The sequence below is a fragment of the Amblyomma mixtum genome, chromosome 3 (assembly GCF_055824585.1).
Source record: "Amblyomma mixtum isolate Tamu chromosome 3, ASM5582458v1, whole genome shotgun sequence".
In the NCBI taxonomy this organism is placed as follows: Eukaryota; Metazoa; Arthropoda; class Arachnida; order Ixodida; family Ixodidae; genus Amblyomma; species Amblyomma mixtum.
This window is the reverse complement of record NC_143014.1, coordinates 319,342,702-319,368,459: the sequence shown is the minus strand read 5'-3', so window position 1 is coordinate 319,368,459 and position 25,758 is coordinate 319,342,702. Positions and strand designations below refer to the sequence as shown.

Here is a 25,758-nt window from a genome sequence, read left to right as displayed (position 1 = left end):
GTTCCCTGACCGGAGGTCGTCACGGCGTCTGGCTGTTTCAGTATACGGCAGCCTGCGTCCACCAGTCGTGTAGCGAATGAGTGCACGCCAAATTATCCCCTCCGGTCCTTTTTCCCCTCGAGCTAAATGTAAAACGCCGTGCTGGGCGAATAATCTGGCTAGCTGTTGTTTACCATCGCCAGTGGCTGCAGCGGCACCCATTTGTCTTTGTTATGGGGTGCTCAGTTCTGTAATTTACTTTTCTTATTTAACTGCACGTCCGGCAGTTATATAGTCGAAAAGAAATATCTGAATTATTTTTGTGTTTATTTAATCCCACTGTGTTGATGTAGCGCATTTGCATTACCTCCTCACTGTGATGTCTGATGTGCATGTTGGCTGTTTTTTTATTTCGTCGCGTTCACTTTTTCGGCAAAGAGCAAAAGCGTTGCCAAGCCTCTCGCAGCGCCCGGCAGCGCCTCTTGCAACGCACTCACTACTGGTGCTGCTCATAGTCGCAACCGACCTGACTTCAAAGCATCAGAGAACTTGGGGTCGTTTTAAGCGCTGTTTTCAAGAAAATACCAGAGAATTTAGGTTGCCTGCTGCGGTTTATACAGTGATTGGCTAAAGTTCTGCAATTTCCCTCCATAACTCCGGACTTATGTGCCATGCATGAGTCATCACTTTCGATAGTGACCGGATACCTGTCACTGGATAATCATAATTACTTATACTAATCCATCCCTCTCATCCATCCTAATTCATCCACTAAACAGCATTAACTCGGGCATTTTTTCTCCCTCCTTAGATTTTACAGAAACTTTCACGTTACGTTCTCGGACGCGGGGCAGTGTTTTGTTCCTGCGCCAGCAAACTCAAAATTCCTCTACGGATGGCCTCAATCTGGGACGTTCCTACTGTCAATATTGCGTGCGTGACGTCACTGGTCGAACGGCCATCGCTATTCGCTCAGCATTGTGGCAGAATGTCGATCTGGCTTCTCGTTATTTGAGACAAACAGGGACCAAAGCTCTACATACGGTCGCCAGTTTGGGCAATCAACGCACCACAATACGCTTTGCGACAGCACCCGTGACATCATAGGGTGGTCTGTCGTGACGTCATCGTCTTGTTAAAAAGAGTTTTGGCTCCGGCTTCCTGGTTTTCATTTTCTGTAATACTTCTACTTGGTATTTTGGAAAACTGTTTTTTGCACTGAAGTGACGCGACTCTATGGAATGTCACCTGATTGTGAAACCAAAATGTTAAAAAAAAACACAGAGTAGACCTTTAATCCATTTCCTCTTGCGGGCCTACTTTCAATCTTAGAGCATCCCAGACTTTCAAATTTCGCGGTGTTCTATAATTGGTCCACTCTGTTGATGACGTCACGACCCTCTAAGTCGCGTTCCGAAATCGCGGGGATTCCTTACACCACTACTGGCGCAGTGGTGCAGCGGTTAAGCGATGCTCCACCGCCCAGCAAGCGGCTGCTTAATTCAAACACAGCCATCGGGGCGGCTTCGGAGACCCAGGTCGCTCATCCCGAGCTCTTGTGAGGCTCATACACAGCCTCACAGTGGGCAGATTGCAACCGCGGTGAATTTATCGAAATAAATTTCTACTTACCACGGGAAGGGGTGGGGGGGGGGGGGGGATCAGGTAGTTCACAACACTATATGCAGGTTGCCACGTGCCATGGTGGCCAGGTGGTCATAATGTCACTCGGTGACGTAGCCTCTCTCGGCCAAATAGGAAATTTTGTGACAGAGAAGCCGAAACTTTTTTTTTTTTGAGACGGCAACCTAAATGCTATCGCAAAAGAAGTTTCTAACTTTGAACGATGTTTCAAGCTTTTCGATGGTATTCGCTTGTTTGCACAGCACCTTCACTCGACACGTCTTAGATACGCAAAGTTATATGGGAGGCTGTGTCCAATTCAGTCATGCACTTTTATGAGGGAGACAGTGATGACACTGACGACACGCTGCGTCTGGATGGAGAAGTGGTTAACGATGCTGAGATACAGAAAATAAAAAGAAATTACATCACATAAAAAGCATGAAACACGATCTAAACCGGCTCATAAATTCTAGAGGGCCGTGTACTGTGCGATGTCAGTGCACGTTAAAGAACCCCAGGTGGTCGAAATTTCCGGAGCCCTTCACTACGGCGTCTCTCATAGCCTGAGTAGCTTTGGAACGTTAAACCCCATAAACCAACCAACCTAAACCGGATGACCAGGCGTGGTGGTGTGCGCTGAAATCTGGTATGAGTATCTCTTAGGGAAATGTAGTTTTCTAGTGTTTTATAGTCTGACGACTTCAGAAGGCCGTGCAGCACACAAAATGGAAGCTCCACACTTTCAAACCGCACGGTTCTAGCACGCCTGAAAGGAGGTACATGTGCGTGTTCTCAGCCTTCAATGGGCCGCCGCGGTGGCTCAGAGGCTATGGTGCTCGGCTGCTGACCCAAAAGACGCGGGTTCGATCCCGGCCGCGGCGGCTAGAATATCTTTGGAGGAGAAATTCTAGAGGCCCGTGTACAGTGCGATGTCAGTGCACGTTAAAGAACCCCAGGTGGTCGAAATTTCCGGAGCCCTTCACTACGGCGTCTCTCATAGCCTTAGTCGCTTTGGGATGTTAAACCCCACAAAACCAAAACCAAAACCATCAGCCTTCAATGAATCACTTGCTTTACATCAATGTTTCCTTTCAATGATTTGTGCGCCTATGAGCTATTCCCCTTGTGCCCTTGCCTCCCGAGTTGTCTGAATCTGTGCTTTCAAGGTTCTCAAATGAAACATGTTCAATACCTGCCGTGTCGCAAAGAGCAGCTGATGCTGCTTTGCGAACAGGTACCTCATTACCATCTAAGTAAAGATGACGAGAAACCCAGCAGAGTGTTATTCAGACTCTGTGCATAAAGCGTAGGCAATGGATTTTATTTCATTTGATTGCGTCAGCCGCGGCAATGGAGGACGCCATGAAACAACCACTTCGCTTTTCTTCAGTTTCATTGTTTTGTGTTAAGGTGACTGTGTGAGCTAGGTGGTGTTTCATGACGAATTGCAGTCCAAGGGAGCAAAAAACTATAACACAGACAAATAGACACACAAACGTTGGCTTCCAAGCGAGTTTTATTAGATGAGACAACTGCTTATATGCTGCTTTTCAGTAAAATAAGAAGAACCAAAAAGGGACATTACATGGTGCATCACCTCGTCAAGAAATGCAACTCTGCATTTCTCAGGGTGACGGAGGGCGCACTAACACTATTATCATGCAGCCTAGATAACTCGGGAGCCTCCACAATTTCCCGCACTAGCTGGCCCGAGTGTCTGCTGACCACGGAACAGCCGGATAGATCCGGTTCGCACTTTTTTTCTGTACCGGAAACATTGTCTTCCTGTTTGCAGTCGCGAGGTTACAGTGCCAGAGTCCCTGTGCCTGTCTTGTGGGTTCTGGAGATGGGTTCCTTCAGCCACTCATTCAAGCGTGTTCCCGTTTGGCCGACGTACACCTTGCCTGAAGAAAGACGAATGAAGCACAACACACCCCCTACACACTCAACGGAGTGGTTCTCATGCGCTGTGTTGCACTGTCAGCACCCGTCATACCTCTCTTTACGCGCGCGCACAACGCACGTAGCTTCATAAGGGCCGAGAACACGATGTTCACTTTGCTACGGCGCCCAATCTTCTTAAGTGGGTGCGAAACTTTTTGTATGTATAGTACAACGACCACTCTCCCTCTCTCGCTAGGCAGAATTACGTAATAGGTGTTGCAAGGATTCGCTTCTTGTTTTTCCTTCTTCAAAATGTGTTCAGCAACACAGATGACGGAGGGTAGTCTGCAGTGTGAATACGAGCCACCTGGTCTAGTGTACTTGCTTGCATGGAATGAGCGCAAGATTTTAGGCCGCATTCCTCAGGCAGACGCTGGCAATCGCCCTGTGTGTCAAGTTGAAATCGGCCAACTGGAATGGCTGCAGCTCCTTGCAGATATTTCCAGCAAGTGTGACTTTCGGAGAACGTAATCCGTAGATCTAAAAAACCGGAGGAAACCTTCTGAAGGGACCTCATGTGACACTTCCAGCGGCTCCAGGCATTGCTTGAAGCTCTCAACGGCACTCGTGACCAAGGTTTCTGCTTCTGTTCCCGTCCTGTGCTCGAAAAGAACTGAGTAATCATTCACAAAATCAAATACTTTGACAATAGGGGAACCTGACATAACGGATAGCATGCTTCTGTCTTTGCGGGATAGAAACAGGTCGCTGAGACCTGGAGCAAAACATAAACCAGTGCAAATTCTGCTCTTTTGATGAATCTTAATTTTTTTTTCATTTTTGAGTTTACTTGTGCTTTGGGACATTTTTGTCCGAGCATTGTTGCCAAAGGTTATCACAATTCACCAGCAATATCCGTTAATATTTTTTTAGCATAGTGTGGTGCGCCATTGTGGCTCACCTCATGGCACGCGTCAGCGTACATCTGTGGCACAGATAGGCTGCGAGATGTGGACTCCTAATGTTCCTGATGTGCTGATTGCGGTGGACCCATTCCATTGGTGTAGCGAGGGCGGTGAGTGCAGACATGGGGTGGCGGTGGAGGCGTTCCACTAGGCTATTTGTCTCGGGGTGGTACGCGGTGGTGCGCAGGCGAGCCCCGTCGAGAATGCAAAGGAGCTCAGCAAAGAGAGACGACTAGAACTGCCCGCCGGGGCCCAGGATGATTGTAGACGGACTCCAAAATGGTCCACCAAGATAGAAAGGAAAAAAGACGCGACAGCAGAGGTAGCAGTACCGGGGACTGGGGTTGCTTCTGGCCAACGGGTGTGCAAGGTGAAGCAAGGTGAATGTGGTTCGCCTTGTACGATGTTGACCGTGTCACAGCGGACATCGGGTGGAAACAAAGAAGTAGTTTTCATACTCGTTTCTCAAGCCGATCCGCAGCCCGAGCATTCCTATGAGTGGGCTCACGTTGCTTAGACTTCCTCGCGCGCTACGAACATCCAGAGATATTGCTGCTACACGACTTCACAGGCCGCTGCTTGATTGCTCTGCACAGGACGAAGTGACGACCGGTCAGCGCATCCTGACTAACTTCGAGGAGCACCGCCTCTTGCAGCGGCTGCTGAGGGAAGCTGTGAACATAGAGATGGCCACGCCAGGGCCGGTGGCAGTGTGGCACGACGTAACGGGTCTGCTGCTCGGCCACGCCTCGGTGCTGCTCTCCCTGCTGCCGTACGCGGACCTGCCCGACCAACCGGTGAGCAAGGGCTGCTTGGCCTACCCGTGCACCACCCTCCAGACCTGGTGCCATGACGCCAGGAATGAGCCAGGCAGGAGACTGATGGCGAACATCGTGTTGGTAGAGGCGGGCCTGGGAGATGCGGCCAGCTACGGCTGTCGCCTGCGAGTGAGCTGCCTGCCACCAAGCATTCACAGCGCCACCGACATCCGTCTCATAAGTGCTGTCAAAGCTTGGCCGCCGCACGTCGTCACCTATTACCTCCTGCTATACATCTCCGCCTTCATCATCAACGACTATCCACTGGTGAAGGAAAAGCTGAAGCGCCTCCAGTCTGATTTTACCTGAGCACGGATGTGTACAGCGTTGCCCAGAATAGCTGGCACCTCGTCCATGGCAGCCATGATCAAGGGATGGAGATCCTGCTGCAGGGGCAGCAACAGGCAAGTGCTGAGCTGCGGCCGCTTCTGGGCGCCCTCTGGGGCCCCGCCGAGCGCCTAATGCTTCAGTGACACCACAGCCTGGCCCTGCGCTGCCTCGGCCACATGCAGGTGGCCTCCACGCCTAAGAAGATGACCCTGCAGCTGGACATGCTGCTGGAGAACTCTCGAGTCATCTACTCCCTTGAGCTGATCAGCGGGCACGTCACCTTCCTAGCCTGAAGCAGCTACTGGGCTGCGTTATGGCAATCGCGAGAAAAAATGAAAGTGCGTGAAGCCCGTGAACAGCTGCAGCTCCTTCTGCAAGTGCCTCTGTGTCCCACGGAGGAAGGGCAGCTGGTGTGCTGCTTCTGCGCTCTGGCAAAGCCGACCTGGATGTGCCACGTGGTGCTGCACTTCCTGCAGTGCGGACCTCCCCATGCCACCCAGCCGCTGACCGGCTGCCTTCAGGGGCTGTTTCGGAAGGGCAGAACACAGCGGTCATACCTTCCTGAGGTGCTTCCGAAGGTGTCCACCAAGCTGGAACTCATGTAGAGCTTCATGTGGTCGATGCCACTACCAGCATCGCAGCTGAATACAGCATCAGGCTAACGAAAGCAGCCTAGCACACCAGTGAAGTGGCCGGGAAATGTGTCCACTCGTGTGCCTCACGAGGGCACCACGCCCCGCCTGGAAAAGGAGGTGGCTGCGTTGAAGCCGAACATGGCTGCTGCAAAGGCCTCAAAGCCACCCGCTCTGCCATCTGCTCTCTACAGGGTGGCTGAGAGTGAATTGTGGGCCTCAGTGTCTATTCCGAGTGTCAGCAACTATGCCGAGCAAAGTTTTCCGGAGCAGCATGCCGTATCGATCCTCTGCACGCCTCCCGTCTCCTTATTGGCGGCCCATCTACGACGGACAATCTACGCAGCGCACGAATTAACAAGCAAAACTGCTTGAAGCGGCGAGCCGTGGGCCTCCCATCTGTTGCTGCCACTCCACCTGTTCTTCGAAGGGTCTCCGCAGAAGAACATGCTGGCACCTGTCCGACGCCCGAAGAACTCGGCAAGGACGTCCAGCCAACACCTGCAGATCCATCAGTTATGAGGGTCAGATTTGCCATGTCAGACTCGAACAGTTCCGAATTTAGCCCTGACAATGACACACTGGGCAGAGAATACGAAGTACCTCCATGCAGTCTCATCCTGTGGAGCAGGCAAATGGCGAACAGGAGGCATGCCATTCAGAGGAGACAGAAATGTCTCTTGACCAACCTAGACAGTTCACGACTCCCAGGGACACTGACAGCGACCACTCTGGCACTGATCTGCACGAGAGCACTCCAAGTCCGGTTCGCTCTCCACAGCCGACGCCACAGCAGCCTGATCACAGTTTGCAGCCCAGAAGTGACGACCGGGATATAGATGGGAACAAGGTACCGGAACCGCTAGCTGGACAGACATCTTCCCCCGAGCGAAATCCGCTGCTGCTGCCAGAGTTCCTGGTTCAAGAGGCTGCCAGGTGCCTGCACTCGCCTACTGCAGCCGATTCATCTGTTGCCGGACCTGCTCAGTGAGGTCCCAAGGAGTCACTATATCAGCCAGCACATCCAGCTGCAGCGTCAAGCCCCGCAGATACTGTGGCGTCTTCGGGTGAAGAGGACCTGGATGGAACGCCACTTATGAACAGCTATGAGGACATAATTCCAGAAAGCAAGCGTCGGCACATTACCCGCCACATGGAGCCTGATTTGAGCAAAGGCCTTGTGGTTACGGCACCCGAGCAAGCAAAGACAGTACACAGGTCGGCTGCTGCTGCAGTTGTTGGTACTGTGCACTTCGGAACTGCACCAGTTGGCGGTGCCCAGTTTGCCATTTCAGAGTCTGGCATTCCACATGTCGGCTTTCCACGCATTACTACTTCACACGTCGGAACTGCAGACTACGGTACTGAAAACTACTGTACTGCACCATTCGGCACTGCACATGTTGGCAATTGGCAGGGCAGCGCTGCAAATATCGGCACTACTGAATTCAGGACTCCTGCTGAAGAAGAACCCACTTCTCTTGGCGACAACGACGGCACTGAGCTAGTAGAAGACCCACCAAGCAGAGCCTCTTCTCAGGCGTCAACAGTCTGCTTCCGTGTGTCAGCATTCGTAGTCAGTGGGGTACAATACAAGGAAAGAAACCTGCTCTCTGCTGTGTGGAAGAGGGAGACCTGTCCTCTAGATCTGACGCTCTATATTCAGAAGGAGCGGTGACGACACCAGCAGAAGAAACAAACTTTGAAGAAAAATCTGCAGCAATCAACGAGTTTTTTGGCTTTATTCCAATTTTGCACAGTCCTCTTGTTGAAGGTTGGGGAGGACCTTTAACGAACATTAATGCGTTTGGAATATAGGACGGGTTATTTATAATGTATGTTAAACATAATTAGTATTCATGAATGCACTAAAATATGTAAGAAATAGCTTCTTGAAATTTCTTGCTCGGTATTGGAAATTTAGTCGTAAAATTTGTCTTTCACCTAAGCGATGTTTCACACACGTTTCAAATGTGTGAAAAAAGGTATATGTTGTTTTAGTATGTTCGCAGTAGAATAAAATTTTCCTTCGTAAATATGAAAATAATTCATCCCAATTATACTTCAATTCTAACAAATGGGCAGTCCTCATAAAATTTGTAGCAGGAATCTTCATGGTGCCGTGGGACCGTCGGGGAACAGCCGTGACTCTTCCTTTCCTCCCGACTATTCGTGTTTGTGATACTGCAAGGGAGATAACCACCACTTATTGCATTCCATGTGAAGACCCTGAGAGCAATAGACCGGGAAGTGCGCGTTGAGAATCTCCGGACCCGGAGCTGGCAGCGAAAAGGACTCCGACTCGCAGTGCCGTCAGGCTGCATTAGACGCCTATGTAAATGTTGCTTGACAGTTCGACTTCTGAAGGATGCCTGACGCAAGTTAAGACCAGCAGTTCAGTTCTAGATCACCCGAAATTTGGAACGTGACCAATTTCGCACTAGTGCAGTAATTTGGGGGCCCACAGTTCTGGAGCCAGAAACGCCTCACCGGGCAAGATTATGTGGCGTCTCTCAGAAAGTATTCGCATGGCAAGCCGACACGTGTCGGAACACTTCCAGTTTACTGACGCAACTGTCAGTCGGAACTCATGGTGTGGCGACATCACTCTCGGCTAAGTGACGCCCCATGACCTGTTTACGTCTACGTCATCGAGCTCTTGATTTAAGACAATGCCTCGTTTTTTTTTTGGATGTGGCTTCAAAAGGATATACCAATAAAATGTTCATGATCACACCGTTGTGATTCTTTCTGGCGGTAGACAACTGAAATATGTCTAATGCAGTAAATCCAGCTTGCAGCCTGTTATAAGCCTTACAGAATATAGTAAATTTGTGATTTGTCAGAAATATACTGAGCGGGCAAAAGTTGCAGTCCTGACATCTTGTGCGAAAGTAAAGTTTAATTACTTCAATAAAGAAAAAGCCTTAATTTTGGTTTTAACTATTCGGACAAAATCACACAAAATCAATATGCAATTGATACAATATGTTCCAAGTGCATTTTTAATACAGCCTTTATTCCTTAAGAGTCCTCGTCGCCACAGAGAAGGTGCCGCCTGGTGCCGCCGGTGTTTCTCTTCCCGTGACTCCGATCACTCCTTTGGGTCGCTCCCCATCGCCGGCTGATGCCAGACGGACGCAGGAGACGCCTGCGAAGTCACATGCGACAGCTACAAACTCGGAAGACTCAACTCCAAAACGCACTAGACCTGAAGCTAGGCAGGATGAAAGCGGCGTGGAAAAAGCTGTAAAGAAACGTGAGCGTTCAAATAAATCATGCTGGTGGTATACAGTTGTGACCACCACCTACAACTTAAAAGAAAGACGTAAGACTGTTTCGAATGAGGAGAAACACGGTTTGGCAACAGTGGCAACTCGTGCATGACGTAGGAAAAGTGGATTGTGCCACCATCTCACAGATCGCCAGCTACTCTGACCAGGGCTGGGCACAGCAGGGAGTCGAAAGGGAGGCCCACAAGCAAGGCATCACCAGCGCACAAGAAAAGAGCTGCCAATCCGAAACATGTGTCAGCACACAGCCCGCGCTAAGAGGAAGCCATCGGAGGACTCTGCTAGAAGCGCATGGGTAGCCAGAAAGAGCGCAGGTAAACCCGGCACCAAGCGCGCAATGCGAAGTCCAAGGCTTAACTCGGAGGTGTCCAGCTCTAGAGGATGAAGCCACGTGAAAGCCACTTTGGCTTCTGAACGCAGAGCAGGCAAGAGACGGGCTACACACAGTCCTCGCTGGCAATCAGGAAGTCCAGGAAGGGCAGGTATACACTGCCAGCAAAAAATACTCAAAATGGTGTAAATTGCTTGTCCTGTAACGCTACCCAAAGGGAGGTTTTATTTACTCCATATAAATGGAGCATTTTATGTACTCTCTTATGCAAGGCAGGTATATAGGTGTACAAGGCAGTAAATGTTTTACTGACCAAAGGAATGGAGCCCAAAAATGGCGTCATGTTTATTTTTGCTCATTCAGGTTCATTCTTACAGACGTTCCAGCGGCAGAAACGGGCAGTAGCTTCATGGGCCGTCGGCAACCAAATTGAGAAACTGCACTGCCCTAATGTGACCCTGCGTCACGCGTTCTTTTCGCCCCCTGCAAGCCCAGCCGCGGCGTAGGCGGGTGCGGCAGGAGCCGTCTGCTTGTCATCTGCTTTTACTGTACGAGCTCGTTCGGTTGGCTATGTTCGTAGATAAAGGAATGTAGCATTAGAATCAATAGTTTAAAACTGAAAAGGAGTCATAGGGTTGTTTTACTGTCGTGTACCACGCTATATTTGACTAAAAACAAGAGCAGAATAGGTTGAAAATGAAAACACCCCTGAAGGTAGTTTAGTGTGGCAGATTTTTTTTCACGTTCACTTCTTTAAGGCTTCACTTTTCCATTTGAGTTACGAAAAATATAGCTTCAACAACTCAATCAAGAGCTCAGCATTGAAAGTATCTACTATCACAATTCCATCTTCAAGCACCGCAATATAATCTGCTCCAACACCGTGGGAACCACACAGAAAGAAATCAATGAGAATTGGGCTAAAGCGGGGGCTGTAACGCGATGGCGGCACTAACAAAGAAAGGTCATCTGTGGCTTGCGCACTGAAGGCTTCACAGGAGCCGTTCAATCATGTACCTTATCGTAGCAGATAACGGCGACAAGCCGACATCTTGTACCGCGGCAGGCGCCCGTGAAGGTGCAGAAGTGAGGAGAGATCGAGCGACGATGGTAACCAAGGAGTCGTCACTCGCCGCCATTATCAGACGACTTGACCAGAAGCAGACGAGACCCTAGGTGGCGGGGCGGATGGTGCAAAATGGTTCTTTTACTCTATTAGGGACTTGGAGCGCATTGATACCAAGAAACTCAATTTAAAATGGGAGGTATAAAGAGGGGAATCCTCTTTTATGCCTCTTTATTGAGTGCAGGGAGTAAAACAGGTCATTTAGCACATTTTTACTCCATATTTATGGAGTAAATGTTTCTACATATGGAGTTTAAAGGGTGACGCCAACCATTTAAACTCCCATTTGGGTTGATCTTCGTTAACACAGCACGATAGGTTCTGTGACCGTGTCCGTGACTTCCGTAGGAAGAGCTTTATTTTCCACCGATGTAGGAGGCCCCTTACTCCCCTCCCCTGGCGCGCAGGCTCAAGGGGCGGGGGCCGAGGCCCCCGCTTCTAAAGACAGGCGAAGGTACAGTGTTTCTTCGCGGCTTCCGTCGCCAGGCGGATGACTTTGTTCGGCGGGGGACTCGCTTCGCAGCAAGACCTCCCAGGAATCTCTACTTTTAATGTTCTTCGGGATGTCGGGAGTTAGGACATTGCCAGATTATATGTTCAAGAGGCATCACCCTTTCTACGCAGATTTTACATTTATTATCAGGTCTATCTTTTATTCGCGTGAGGAGCAACCAGACTGGATTTGGGAAATTCCCAGGTTACAGGCGTCGCCAAGCGACAGCCTCTCTGCTGCTTAAAGTTCGGTCCGGTGGTGGCAGAGACCTCCTTCCAACTCTATAGTGCTCGACGATTTCAGTGTTGGTTTGCGCGCGCTCATCCAGTCCCCGACAGAAAGGCGGCTCTACGGTTACCCGGAAGTAGAGAGCTCGGGCTAACTCGTGTGCCGCCTCATTTCCTGGGGTTGATTCGTGTGCGGGCGTCCCGATTATCGTAATTTTTGCGGTTCAATGCGGAACTTGCTAACATTTTGTTTTCCTCTTTCGAGACCCTTCCTTTGCCAAAATTCAAGACAGCCGTTTTGCTATCGCTAAAAATTATGGTGTTTGCTTTCGTTCCAATGGACGCGAGCGCTATTGAAACTTTTTCAGCTGTATCTATGTTGCAGCTTCTAATGGATGCGGAGGCGACCGGTACGCCACGCCCATCGACCACCGTGGGGACTGCCGCCACCGACTTTCCACTAGCCACGTCTGCATAGGCGACTTTTTCAGGTTTCTTATTTTCCATACGCTTCGTGAGCGCTTCAGCCCTTTTTTGTGTCCGTTTCTTGTTATAGGTTGGGTGCACGTTTTTGGAAAGAGGGGGTACGAGTATGTTTTCGCGACATTTTAGGGGAATATCTCTTTTGTCGCTCGCACCTCTTTCTAATTGCAGCCTCACCCAACCAAGGAGGGTTCCATCCGTGTTAGTTCAGCTCAATCTTTCTAGCTGCGCCATATGCACTGCTTCCGCTAATTCACTCCACTTATTATGCACCCCCATTTCGACGGGGTTGAACGTTGAGGTCGCAATCGGAAGCCCCAGCGCCCGCTTTACGAATCGCCTGATAAGTGCGTATATTTTGCGTTTTTTACCTGTCCTACTGTTCAGATATGGAATGACACAGCTTATGCAGCTGATAATTTAGGCCTGCATCAGTTTCAGGAGGCTACGCTCTTTTAGGCCCCTACCCTTGAGCGCGACTCTTCTGAATATACCAGTTACCTGTGCGGTGTTATTGTCTAGATTCTTAATTGTTGTATCATTATATCCGTCGATTCTAATATGCTCGACCCGTGGCACCATTTGTCCGTCTGCTGTGATGCTGAGATTTATTTCGCGCTTCCATCTGGGCGCTTTTGGAATGTATATAAGGAGTGCAGATTTCAGCGGAGAGCATGAGAGGCCCCTCTCGGCCGCATAGTACACGCCAATTTCCGCTGCTGCCAGCAGGCGTTCCTCTATGATCGCGTCGCTGCTCTGGTTGATTCAGAGATTAAAATCGTCCGCGTACATGCTGAATTTCAAATTTTCCACTTTCCTTAACCCGCCACCGTGGCTCAGTGGTAAGGCACTCGTCTACCGAGCCGGAGTACCCGGGTTCGAACCCGACCGCGGCAGCCGCGTTTCGATGGAGGCGAAACGCAAGAGGCGCCCGTGTGCTGTGCGATGTCAGTGCACGTTAAACATCCCTAGGTGGTGGAAATAATTCCGCAGACCTCCACTACGGCACCTCTTTCTCTCTTCTTTCAATCCTACTTTCCTCCATTCCCTTACGGCGCGGTTCAGGTGTCCACCGAGATATGTGAGACAGATACTGCGGCATTTCCTTTCCTCAAAAACCGATTTACCAATTTACCACTTTCCTTAGGGCTGCCGGGAGGTCACGCATAGCTACGTTGAAAAGCAAGGGGGAAAGCACCGAATTAAGTTCACAGCCTCGTACGATAAGCGGTAGGTAACTCACAACCCAATAGGTAGAGTGCCACGTGTCATAGTGCCCAGGTTGTGATGACGTTAGAAGGTCATGTGACCTCTCTCAACCAGTCGGAGAATATCGTGACAGAGAAGCCAGAACTTCTTTGCGAGATGAGAAACTAAATGCTCTTATTGCACTAGAAGGGTCGAAGTTGTTTAAATGATTTTGTAGATTATCGATGGCATTCTGTTGTTTGTGTTTGTGCAGCAGATTCAGTGTTCACCTCTTAAGTTGCGCAAAGTTACTGAGTCTCTGGCCACATGTCAGAGTCAGTCAAGCACATTTCGGAGAGACACAATGATGACAATAATGAAGCGCGGTGTGTGGATGGACAGGTGGTTAATGATGGTAAGATGAACTAAATGAAAAACAAGTGCATCAGGTTGAAAGGATTACACACGATCGAAACCTCATGATCAGCAGCGCTGGTGTTGGCTGAAAACTGGTATATGCACCTATCGCGGAAATGTTTAAGGACTTCAGGGGTTTAACGTCCAAAACCGACTCCGGACATGGGGACGCCGTAGTGAAGGGCTCCGGAAATTTCAATCACCTGGGATTTTTTAACATGCAGTAAGATCGCATAATACGCGGTTCTCTAGAATTTCTCCTCCACCGAAATTCAAACGCTGTGGCTGGGATCGAGCCCGCATGTTTCTGGCTGGCAGCTGAGCGCCGTAAGCTTTGAGCAACTGCGGCGGCCTCTGAGGGAAACACCAGCAGCTAAGCTAATGGGCCCAATACTGGAAATATGTTGGCAAAGGCCGGTCCAGCAAAGGAAAGGAGTGAAACGATCCATTTTCAATATCTGGCCGATTACCTTGCATTTAGGAATGCACTTTTGACTTGGCAATGCACTTGTGAATAATGTGGTGTTCTATACTGCAGGGAACTTCAGAAAGGCGTGTAGTACCCAAAAGGGAACTCCACACTCTCAAACCTGCAGTTCTAGCACGCCTAGAAGTAGGTTCATGAGCGTGCAATACGCAGGGCCCATTCTCAGTGTTCAGTGTTTCCTGTCCATTCTGAGTTAGGCTATCAGCGCTTCCACTTGTGCGAGTGCATCCCGACTTTCCTGTATCTGTCCGCTCAGGTTCTCAGAAACATGGTCACTATGTACCGTGTCTCAAAGAGCACCTGATGCTGCATCGCGAAGAGTTATGCCGTCACCTACTATGTTACGATGACGAGCAGCCCAGCAGAGTGTCGTTCAGTCTCTGCGAATAGGTATAGCCAATTCAGTTAATTCAATTTGATGACATAAGCCGACACAACTCAGGAAGCCATGAAACAAGGACTTCGCTTTTCGTTTGTTTCCTTGCATTGTGTCTCAATACCCTTTCGATCTCATGTTTGTGTGAGGGCTGCAATTTTTTTCGTCCCTGCATTGTCGCTAATATTTATTATTTTATTCTACCGGATATGCGATAATCTTGTTTTCGCACAGTCCGGATGAGCGCCATTGTGGCCCACCGCGTTCTGGCCGCGCGTCGCCGTACACCTGTGGTTCAGATGGCATGCATGACGTGGACTCCTAGTGCTGCTGATGGCCTGTTTGCCCTGAACCGACTCTATTGCTGTAGCGAGGGTGGTGGGTGCGGTCTTATACGATGGCTGTGGAAGTTGGTTGGTTGGTTTATGGGGTTTAACGCCCCAAAGCGACTCAGGCTATGAGAGACGCCGTAGTGAACGGCTCCGGAAATTTCGACCACCTGGGGTTCTTTAACGTGCACTGACATCGCACAGTGTTCTAAAGCGGATTTCAGTCCTGAATTTCAGATATTCGGCAATATGTTTCCGTAAATAATTTCTCCATCCTTATCATTTGTGAGCCTAATGTGCCAAAGATATTGCGACTGTCAGGTTACGAGGCGTTTGCATCTCCCACGCACCGAGGGAAGAGTAAAGTCATAGTCTACATTCGGCGTCAACTTACATATGTGCTTCATCCAGTTCACCCTAATAGCGACAACCAGTACGTTTTTCTAACAGTGAAGAGGCGTAATCTCACGTTTCCGCGTGTCGGGGCGTGTATGTCGCCATGAAGTCGATTTGACGCCGCACGACTGAGTGACTTGATGGCGGATACACCCGGCCATTGGATCGTCATGGGCGACTTTAACACTCAACACACGATGTGGGAAGGCGTTAGAATGAACATTAGGGGACAGAAACTTGCGTCCTTCGCTTCTGACTATGATCTTCAGTGTTTAAATGACGGCTCCCCAACTTATATTCGAGGGACAACTTACAGCAGCTGCCTTGACATGGCTTTCGTTTCTCGATGCCTTATCAGCAATCTCCGGTGGTTTTCGGATACTGAAACCCGCGCCAGTGACCATATCCCTACATATCTCACCATTACTGTCCTTTCCACATGCACCTCTGCCACACGCATGCGACACATCGATTGGCCAGTGTTTCAAGTACTTACGGAAGATGCTTGCAGGAAGGTTCATCCGCTAGTTTTGAAGGGAAAATTAAGGAGGCTATGGAGAACGCGACACGGTTATTCCCTCCAATTAAAGAGTACACGGAATTCGATATGGAATTGCAGCGCCTGCGATCACTGCGACGGAGGGAGAGCGTTGGTTCCGACGCATAAAGTCGAGCCTTGACCTCAGAGATGCGAGGCACATGCAAAAGAAAATTCAGCGCAGAATTCAAGCACTCCTGGCACAACGTTGGACGTCATTCTGTGAAACGCTTGATCCACGGAAAGCTTTGTGACGTATCTGGAATGTAGTTCGGCGCCTTCGAACATCCCCACACCAGCTGCAGGCTTTCAAGTCTCTTGCACTCTTCCAACGACGTGGCGAGGTGCGCTAGGGCAGCAGGACCACCTGCCCCATCGGCTACGCTGCACTGCAGCGATGCTCCCCTTTCACGGGATTCTCGAATGGACCTTCGCTTCTCCGCGGAGGAACTTGACGCCGCGCTGGCTTGTTGCAGACGATCATCATCGCCGGGACTCGACGTTGTGCCATACACTGCACTTGCAAACCTTCGACAAGAAGCTTGGTGTGTCCTTTTGGAGTATTACAATAAATCATGGAATGAGGGCACAGTTCCAGATGAGTGGAATTCCAGTCGTCTAGTTCCGCTCCTGAAACCAGAGAAATCGCCTCTTGGCCTGACATCATACCGTCCAACTGCGCTGGCTAGTTGCGTTGTCAAAGTACTGGAAAGGATGGTACTTACACGTACTGAGTGGTACCTGGAGCGCTACCGCATATATCCGGATATAATGCGCGGGTTTCGACGTGGACGCTCTTCAATTGACAACGTGGTCGAACTAGTCTCATCCGTCCAGCGCCAAAAACATTTGAAGCGCTTGACCGCGGCATTGTTCCTGGATGCAAAGGGCGCATACGACATTGTAACTCACCAGGCTATTTGGACTCTCTGGAAGCTGCCGGGCTTGGTGGTCGCGTATTCTAATCGATATGGAGTTATTTATCCAACAGATCGCTCTTTCTGCAGACAGAGGAAGGCCCAACATCTTCTCATTTCCCTTCCCGTGGAGTCCCGCAGGGCGGAGTGCTCAGCCCAACGCTGTTCAACCTTACACTTGTCGGGCTTGTGGATATACTACCACAGTCGGCACAACTCTCAATCTATGCGGATGACATCTGTATCTGGGCATCCGGAGTTACGCGCCCACAAGTTCGAGCGAGTCTTCAAAAGGCGTCAAGTAATCTTGCGGCCTACCTTCACCAGCAAGCCCTACAGCTTTCAACCGAAAAGTGCTCGCTGATTGTCTTTACATGAAAGAACATATCTCCTTATACCGTATGCATAAACGGCACAGCAATACCCTACGTAAAGAGCCATCGGTTTCTGGGAGTAATCATCGACCGAAATCTATCATGCACCCCTCATATCTCATGCATGAAAATCCTCGCCTTTCTTGGGGGAAAGTCGTGGGGAGCGTCGGTTCGGTCGATGATGAAGCTCTACAACGCCTTATTCATGGGATTTCTTCGCTACAGCCTCCCTGCACTTGCAAACATTCGAAAAACAAACATACGAAGTCTGCAAAGCGCTCAAGTTCAAGTTCTCCGGACTTGCCTAGGATTGCCGAAATCTGCCTCTAGGCCGCATCTGTCTTCATCGCCCAGGAGCATCCAATCCCTACCTACTTAACAGTTGACGCACTGAGGGCACATTTCCGACACATCTCCCGGGTACCATCTCACCATCTTGCCAGTCTTCCTATTACCAGGCCGCGCACATCGTTTACAGACATCACTGACGCACATCGCGGCATACTGCCGTCCCAGTTTACACCCACCTCTAGACCATCCTCGCCACTTTGGAGCCTGCACAATCCCTTTGTGCTTCTTTCGATGCCTGGCATCAGGAAGAAGATCGACTTATCGCCGATAGACCTACAACAAGTCCCTCTTGAATGCATGTAGTTTAATGAGCACCATGCAAACCGGGTGCACGTTTACACCGACGGCTCAGTGAAGCCTATCACTTCTTCTGGCTCTGTGTTCATCCCCGCAAGCACTACAGAAATTAGAGCTAGGACTGTTCACCCCACTTCTTCGACGGGTGCATAACTCACCGCTCTTCGTGTCGCCATTGAACACATGAGTCAGCAGCGCCCTCAGCGGTGGTCTATTTTCACCGATTCCAAAGCTGCCCTCCAAGGCTTACAAGCTGCTCTTCGCCGTGGAGCCCATGAACTACTGGTCGCAGAAATTCGACAACTACATCACTCTGCCATCAACAAAGGACATGACATTATCTACCAATGGCTACCGGGGCACCGCGGCATAGCAGGCAATCACCGCGCGGATGAGGTCGCGCGCGAAGAGCACACGACGACGGCGATTTTGTGTCGATCCCCATTTCGAGATCGGACGCAGCGGGCAGGCTTCGCGCACTTGCGCGGGACATCACGCCTGCCGCGAGGAATTCCGGCCAATTTTGCAATTCAGGTTCAAAATCCTCGGACCCAGATCTCAACCTCCGGCTTCCATCAGGCCTACCACTACAAGAAGAAACTTTGCTTGTCGCCTATGGCTTGGTGTAGCTTTCACCAACCATTACTAATTCTTAATCGGTATGGCTCCATGTGGCATCTGCGGGCATGACGAGACTACAACCCAAATTCTTTCAATTTCAATTTCAATTTATTTTCGAATTTCTTTTACAGGAAATACAAACACAAAGATACCCTTTGTGACTGCCCTGCCTAAACACCCAAAGGAAGTCTCTCAGCCGTGCGCTGGAGCGCCTAGATCCACGCCCACTGACGGAAGTGAACATTCTCGGCCGCGGCCGTCGTCGGCGTTGAAGGCCTCCAAGGCCCTGCTCCGATTCTTGAGATCTTCTGGCCTGCACGATAGGCTGTCACTTCATCGAACGGTGACTTTTTAGAGTGACTTCAAATTTCTGTTACTCTCCTTTCTCTTTCTTTTTTCTTATCCCCTCACTCCTTTGCCCCCATGTAGGGTAGCAAACCGATTATTCTTCCGGTTAACCTCCCTGCCTTTCCTCTTCTACCTCCTCCTCCTCCATATCGAGATGTGCGTCGAGAGGAAGAAAAGAATTTTTTTTTCTGATGTCGAGCTGACTTTCTTAATTGCCTTTACTTTTCTCTCAATTTTTTTTTGTTTATGCCTATTATTTTTAAATAATTTCTTTTATTCCTCCCCTTTTCGTTTCTTCAATTTTCATTCCAATCTACTCAAAATGTCTAAATATTTAGTTAGTTTTCCTAGATTCCTCAATTTTTATTGATAAGCAGTTTGACACTAGCCTGAATGAATTTCTATCCTATTTGGATCTTCCCCTAACCCTTGCCGATCCCCCACCATGGGTATGTGTCAAGGCTTCAGAGGCAACATAAACAACAACAACCCGAATCCCGAGCCTTTCTTCCACGCGACTCGCGACGCTTCCTCTTCCTCGTGCGCTCCCATCGTCCAGAGGTGGCGCTCCTGCAGAACATTCTGGGCCGCGGCTTGACTGCTCTGGTCAGGACGAGGAGACGACCGGCAAGCGCATCCTGACTCACCTCGAGGAGCTGCGCATCTCGCACCGGCTACTGGTGGAAGTCCGGGGCATGCAGATGCCCACCTCAGTGCTGGTGGCAGTGTGGCACGACGTGGCGGGCGTGGTGTTCATCCACCTGTCGGTGCTGCTGTTCCTGCTGCAGTCCGGGGTGCTCCCAGACCACCGGGTGAGCGACGGCTGCCTGGCCTACCCGTACACCGCCCACCACAACTGGTGCAAGCAGGCCAGGTGCCGTGAGTGCAGTACATTACGCTTTTAGCTGACTCTCACCAGGCCTCAGTAGTCTCGTGTGTCCGAAGCCTCTCACCGACGTGTGTTCATTTCCCTGGCTTCAGATGATTACCTTGCAATGGCCGACAAGGAAAACCAGCCACAGAATGCAAGGGCTGCTTATGCCATACAGAGGACGGAGGGCACTGATGCCTGCTCCAACAAACAAAAATAACGAACTTGTAATGAAGCCTCGACGACTTCGAGATTGGGAGACCCTTAGGCAAAGGAAAATTCGGAAACGTACACCTGGCATGAGAAGAAAAGCAAATACTTCATTGCACTGAAGGTTATGTTCAAGTCCCATTTGAAGAGCAACAATGTTGAGCACAACCTTCAAAGAGATACCGAAATTCATTTACACCTGGGGCATCCTCATATCCTGAGGCTATATGGCAACTTCCGCGATGAGACTAGGGTTTATCTTATTCTGCAATACGCAACCAAAGGAGAGCTATACATGGAGCCCACCAAAGCGAATATGTTTGACAAGAAATCCGCTACATACATCCACCAAGTTTGCAAGGCACTCCAGTACCGCCACAGCAAGAAAGTCATATACCGTGACATAAAACCACAGAAAATCCTGATCGGTTGCAGCGGTGTGCTCAAGAGAGCAGGCTTTGGCTGGTCCCTCCATGCTCCGTCCTCAAGGCGTTAAACCCCGTGCGGTATCAGAGATTACTTGCCACCCGAAATGGTTGAAAACAGCGTCTACCACGAGCAAGTGGATCTTTGGGCTGTCGGTGTTCTAATCTACTAGTTCCTTGTCGGAAAGCCTCCTTTTGAATCGAGCTCCGCAAAAACTACTTATGACAGGATCCGGCGTGTGGACCTGCAGTCTGCTCATGTCTCTGATGATGGCAAGAATCTTATCTCTAGGCTGCTGCGGAAGGAACCGAGAGAAAGGGCGAGCCAAGACCCAAGGATCTCAAAGAATGTAGAGTGTAGCATCTCCTAGCTGCACCTTTCTAGCGGACTTGTACATGAGTGCTTGCCTACGAGCATCCTCCAAGTGTATCCGCCTGGGGAGCACTTGCGTGGTGAAGAAGAGACAAGGCATTCAAAATGAACATATTTTAAAGACAAAAAGAAGCATATACTTTGAAAACAAGTGTGTGAGTCACGAACTTCGATTGGGCTTCGTTCCAATCGTGGACACTTTTCAAGGATGCATAGCGATAATTATACGTTTGTGATAACCTTTTGTAATTAATAAGCTTGAAACTTTAAACATCATTTGTATTCATGTATTCACTAAACTTTTGGCCTGATTTATGCAATCATGTTTTGGGAGCGTGCACTGCTATATACTCCGATAATTAAAATGGGCCAACGGGCCAATACACTTGACGACATTCTCAACCACATTTTTAAAGAACAAAATGGCGTAGCATGTGGGTTGCCTTTTATGCTTTATGCAATAAGTGTCTGATGTTATGCTGCTTTTCCAGCCAAAACTCCAAACTTATGGCATGCGTGAGCCATCACCTTGAATTTTTTAGTAGGTTGCATTAGATTATCATAGTGAATTATACTAAACCAGCCCCTCTAATCCAGCTTAATTCACTGACTAAACTGAGTTAAATTGCAACTAGAGCGTTTTTGTGCCTCCTATGAATTTATTTTAACTTTTGTGGTACTTCCTCCGCAGTTTTCTGGTCTTTTGTGCCCAATTTATAAGCGGGGAAAACGAGTTTTGAAATTGCCCGTTTCGTGGCCTCAATAAGATAGATTTAGCGGGCATCCTCGCGTGTGCCACATCGTTTCGCTGGACGCATAGCCGTCGATGTAATTTTTGTGTTTCCTGCTCAGAATTTCGAGCTGGCTTTTCGTCATTCGAGACATTGTCAATCTCCCTCTTAAAGTCGCCAGTTTGGGCAATAAACGCCCACACGCCAGATTTTGCTATAGTATCCATGACGTCACAGGACGCTCTCTCGTGACGTCATTGTTTGGTTGAGACCCAGTACCTGTTTCGGTTTCATCATCTTTCTCGTTTTTAAATACTCGTACTTGGTATTTTAAAAAACTATTTTTTACACCGGAGCAATGAGACTGTGGTTTGGTTTGGTTTGGTTTGGTTTGGTTTGTGGGGTTTAGAGTTCCAAAGCGACTAGGCTACTCGTCGAGGATGCATATCGAAATTAATGCGTTTGTAATATACTTCGGGACAAATACTCTGAATCTTAAATATAAGTTCTATTCATGTATTCAGAAAAGCCCGGACATGGCCTTTACTCCAATTTCTCGGGTGGGCCTAGTTCCAAAATGTTGGGATTCCTCAGATTTTAAACTTTGGCGCTGCCTTACAATTAGGCTACTCTTCGGAAGACGTCACAACCCTCTCAATCGCATTCATAGAACGTAGAGAGTCCTCATACCACTACTGGCGCAGTGGTGCAGGCTTTTGTGCAATGCGCCACTGCGCGGCAGGTGACTGCTTCAAACAGATCAACCTGTGGGGCTGGAGATACCCAGGTTGCTCTTCTCCAGAACCCGAAAGGCTCATGCAATGCCTCACGGTGAGAATTTCACAATTTCATTGAATTTATTAGAACTAACTTCATGTCCGCGTACCACGGGGGGGGGGGGGGGGGGGCAGGCTGCTCACAATCCTGTACGTAGGTCTTCATGCGCCATGGTGCCCAGGTTGTGTCGACGTCGCAAGCTCACGTGACGTCTCTGAGCCAATCATGATTTGGCCACCTAGCACGATTTGTCAGTTAAATGTAGTGAGGAGGTAGGGATGACAATACAACAGGGGAGTTCTCTCGACCCTTCAAGGACTTTCTGGACAGAGAAGCGATAACTATTTTGTGAGACGACAAACTGAATGCTCGTCACCAACTAAACTATGATGACGCGAAGCCAAGTAGAGCGTTATGTGTTCCCGTGCTTAATCTCAGAAAATGCAATTCATTTCATTTCATTGTGTGAGCCGAGACGATAGAGAAATGCATGAAGCAACCTCTTCGCGTTTCATTTATTTCCTTGTATTCTGTCTTAATTTCATTTGTTCTGCGTTTTTACTTGTGTATTGGAAACTTTTTGTCCGCACATTGCCGTTAAAGTTGGTTATGCTAATCTACCGGCAAACTGCGTTATCCTTGTTTCAGCGCAGTGCGGAGTGCCATTGTGGCCCACCGCGTTGGAAACGTCGGGTGCAAATAGCCGGACAGTTTTATAGAAGCAGATGTCCAACGGAAGTTACGCTGCAGATAACCAAGAACACGGTCAGCTTCGTTGGTTCAACCAACATCATGCCTCAGCGGTCTACCCGCTTTACATTTTTCACCCTGGTATGACCCGGTGCACAGACGGAACAGAGCACTACAGGCACCAAGGAGGACACTCGCCCACCAGCGGCATGGTGTAGTGGTGCGCCTTCCAGTATCATAGCGCCGCTTTCATTTCGCGCTTTTCATAGGCAAATGCCAGCTGGTAAAATTGCAGAGTTTGCAATCTTCACCGTGCAACGTGTTGGTCGGTTTGAAATGGCTTCTATGGGCGCTAATCGTCATGCCCGCGGTTTCCTGCATCCTAGACTTTCGCTTCAGCGAAACAGGTACAGATTTGGCTTTGCAAAAGCTTCCTCGCGGTGCCACACAGATGCAATGTGTGTAGACTTTGTGCGTGGCTCTGGGCGCCGCTGTTGGACACAGGGCAAGTTGAGTGTCCTGTGCTCACTGCAGTCTTACCTCAGCTGCTACCATGCAGTTCAATCGTGCATGCCTGCTGGCATTGACTCTGAAACGAAGTGCTACCTCAGGCCTGACTGGCGTCGTGCTGACATTGTACCCGACAGTTTCACTGCGTCTTCTCACTGCAGAGGGTGGATAGGATAGGATCGGAAAGACTTTTATTGCTCTAGAAAGGTCTTGGGCTAGCAGCAGACGAGAAAGAAGAGGTCCATCTTCCTTCTTCTCACAGGGTCCGTGCCCTTATTCCAGGGCTCCGCTGAGCTTTGCTGCTCGTTGGGCGTGCTGGATCAGACCTCGTTGGCAACCCAGATCGCCGCTGGAGAGCCGGCTCTCCCACTGTTCTGCACGCGGTTCTTTACGAAAGCTATCGTTCTTACTGCATTCCCACGTGATGTGGTACAACGATGGTTTGCTACCACACCACGGGCAAGTGTACCGAATGGCGTCGGGTAAATCTTGCTAAGGATATGCATGTTTGGGAATGTTCCTGTCTGTAGTCTTCGCCAGTAGACTGCCTCTTATTGATTTAGATCACGATGAGGCGGCGGATATCGGATCCGTACCCCCTTATAGTAGTTGAGAATGTCTTAGTACGTAGGACCGATTCGGTCGGGTAGATCGTCCGATTGGTGCAACAGCGCCAATGCGTTGGGTGTGAACCACATCCACTGTTGGTGTTTGGTGTTGTGCTGGTTCAGTTCAGGTCTGTAAAATTTTGCGCATTGCGCTACTGAAGGTGTCAGCAGCCTTGCCAACTCCTCAGAAAATGACGCAACTGAAACGCTCCTGAACCCTTCTGTGAACTCTGCCACCTCATCAGAGCACCGAGAAGCACTCGCTGATGCCCTCCGCCCGGTCATCAAATTCTGCTGAGCTGCAGTGCGCGGGACATCGTAGCTAGCACAGCGCTTTTGAACTGAGAATTCCACTCTCAAAAGAAATTATCTAGTTTTCCTCTTTCTTTCCCAAGCATATGTTATCAACGATAGCAGGTGATCGAGAGCCTTGCAGCATTACCACGAGGTGACTTGATATTCTTGCCGTTCATTCACACAATAGTGAATACTTTCTAGCATCGTATCATTAAATACAGTTATTTAATGATACGTTGCCAGCCGCGCGAGCCAGTATGCAAGCTTGACGGTGCAAGTTGCGCCGCAACCACCGTCGACATATCTGCCTGCCGGAGCAATGGGGTCGTCGCGCCATACCAACAGCTGATTTCGTTCACTCAAGCCTGAAATGAGAGCACCACAATCGCGGTGCGCGAACGCGCTTGTCACGTGACTGTTTTGTGTTTCGCGGACTTTGGAGCTCAGAAAAACGATACACATGAGGCTTTCTTTGTCGTAAATAAATAGAATGGGGGTTTCTGAAGGTGTTTTCGAACTTTGCTGAGGACATTTGCGGTCTAAAGTCAATATTTACGCGCTTAGAAAAATAATCTTTATTGCTAATTAATTAATTCCAAACCAAAAAATTGCCTATGATGCGCAAGCCGTTTGGTAGGTGTATGTAAGTGGTTTCCCTGGCCTACCTGAAATATTTTATCTTTTCACTCTTGGCTGAAGTTAGTCTGCACTCCCTGTATAACGGATTCAGAGCAGCGTGCCCAGCTTGGGACGCTTAAGAAAAGTTAGTTTAAATAAATTCAATGAAATTGCGAAATTCTCAACGTGAAGCATTGCATGAGCCTTACGGGTTCTTGGGAAGAGTAACCTGAGTATCTCCAGCCCCTCAGGTTGATCTGTTCGAAGCACTCACCTGCCGTGCAGTGACGCATCGCATAAAGGCTGCAACACTTGCGCCAGTAGTGGTATGAGGACTCCCTACCTATGAATGCGATTGAGACGGTTGTGACATCACCCGAACAGTAGACTGAATATAAGGCACCGCCAGATTTGAAAATCTGAGGACTGCCAACACTTTTGAAGTGGGCCCACCCGAGAAATCGGAGTAAAGGCCATGTCCGGGTTTTTCAATGCGAAAGCATTTCTAGGCTGTGTCAGTGGGGTCGTGTCCCCAAAACGTGTCCCCAAAACGTGTCCGCAGCAGTTGTGACATTCTCAGAAAAGGTAGCATCAAACGAGTGGTTGTAATCGAAAGAGGATGAATTACGTCGATAGGATGATCAGTTAATTAATGAGAGCCAAAAATGTGGAAGAAAGATCGAAATAGCGCGGACGTCGAGAGTGGACGGGAAAACAGCTGTGGATGCAAAATAGTCCAAAAATAGGCAAAGGAGTCAAAACAAAGTTTAAAATGTATTTTTGATCAATGAGAGTTAATCGAACAAAAAAGTTTCTTTGACA

The 25,758-nt window shown here is 49.2% G+C and overlaps 2 pseudogenes; both read left to right on the top strand.

The window, feature by feature from the left end:
* The first annotated feature begins 4,948 nt into the window (after positions 1–4,948).
* On the top strand, positions 4,949–7,912 carry LOC149355758 (uncharacterized; annotated as a pseudogene).
* Positions 7,913–8,602: 690 nt separating this feature from the next.
* LOC149355757 (uncharacterized) lies at positions 8,603–23,121 on the top strand (annotated as a pseudogene).
* Positions 23,122–25,758: the final 2,637 nt, after the last annotated feature.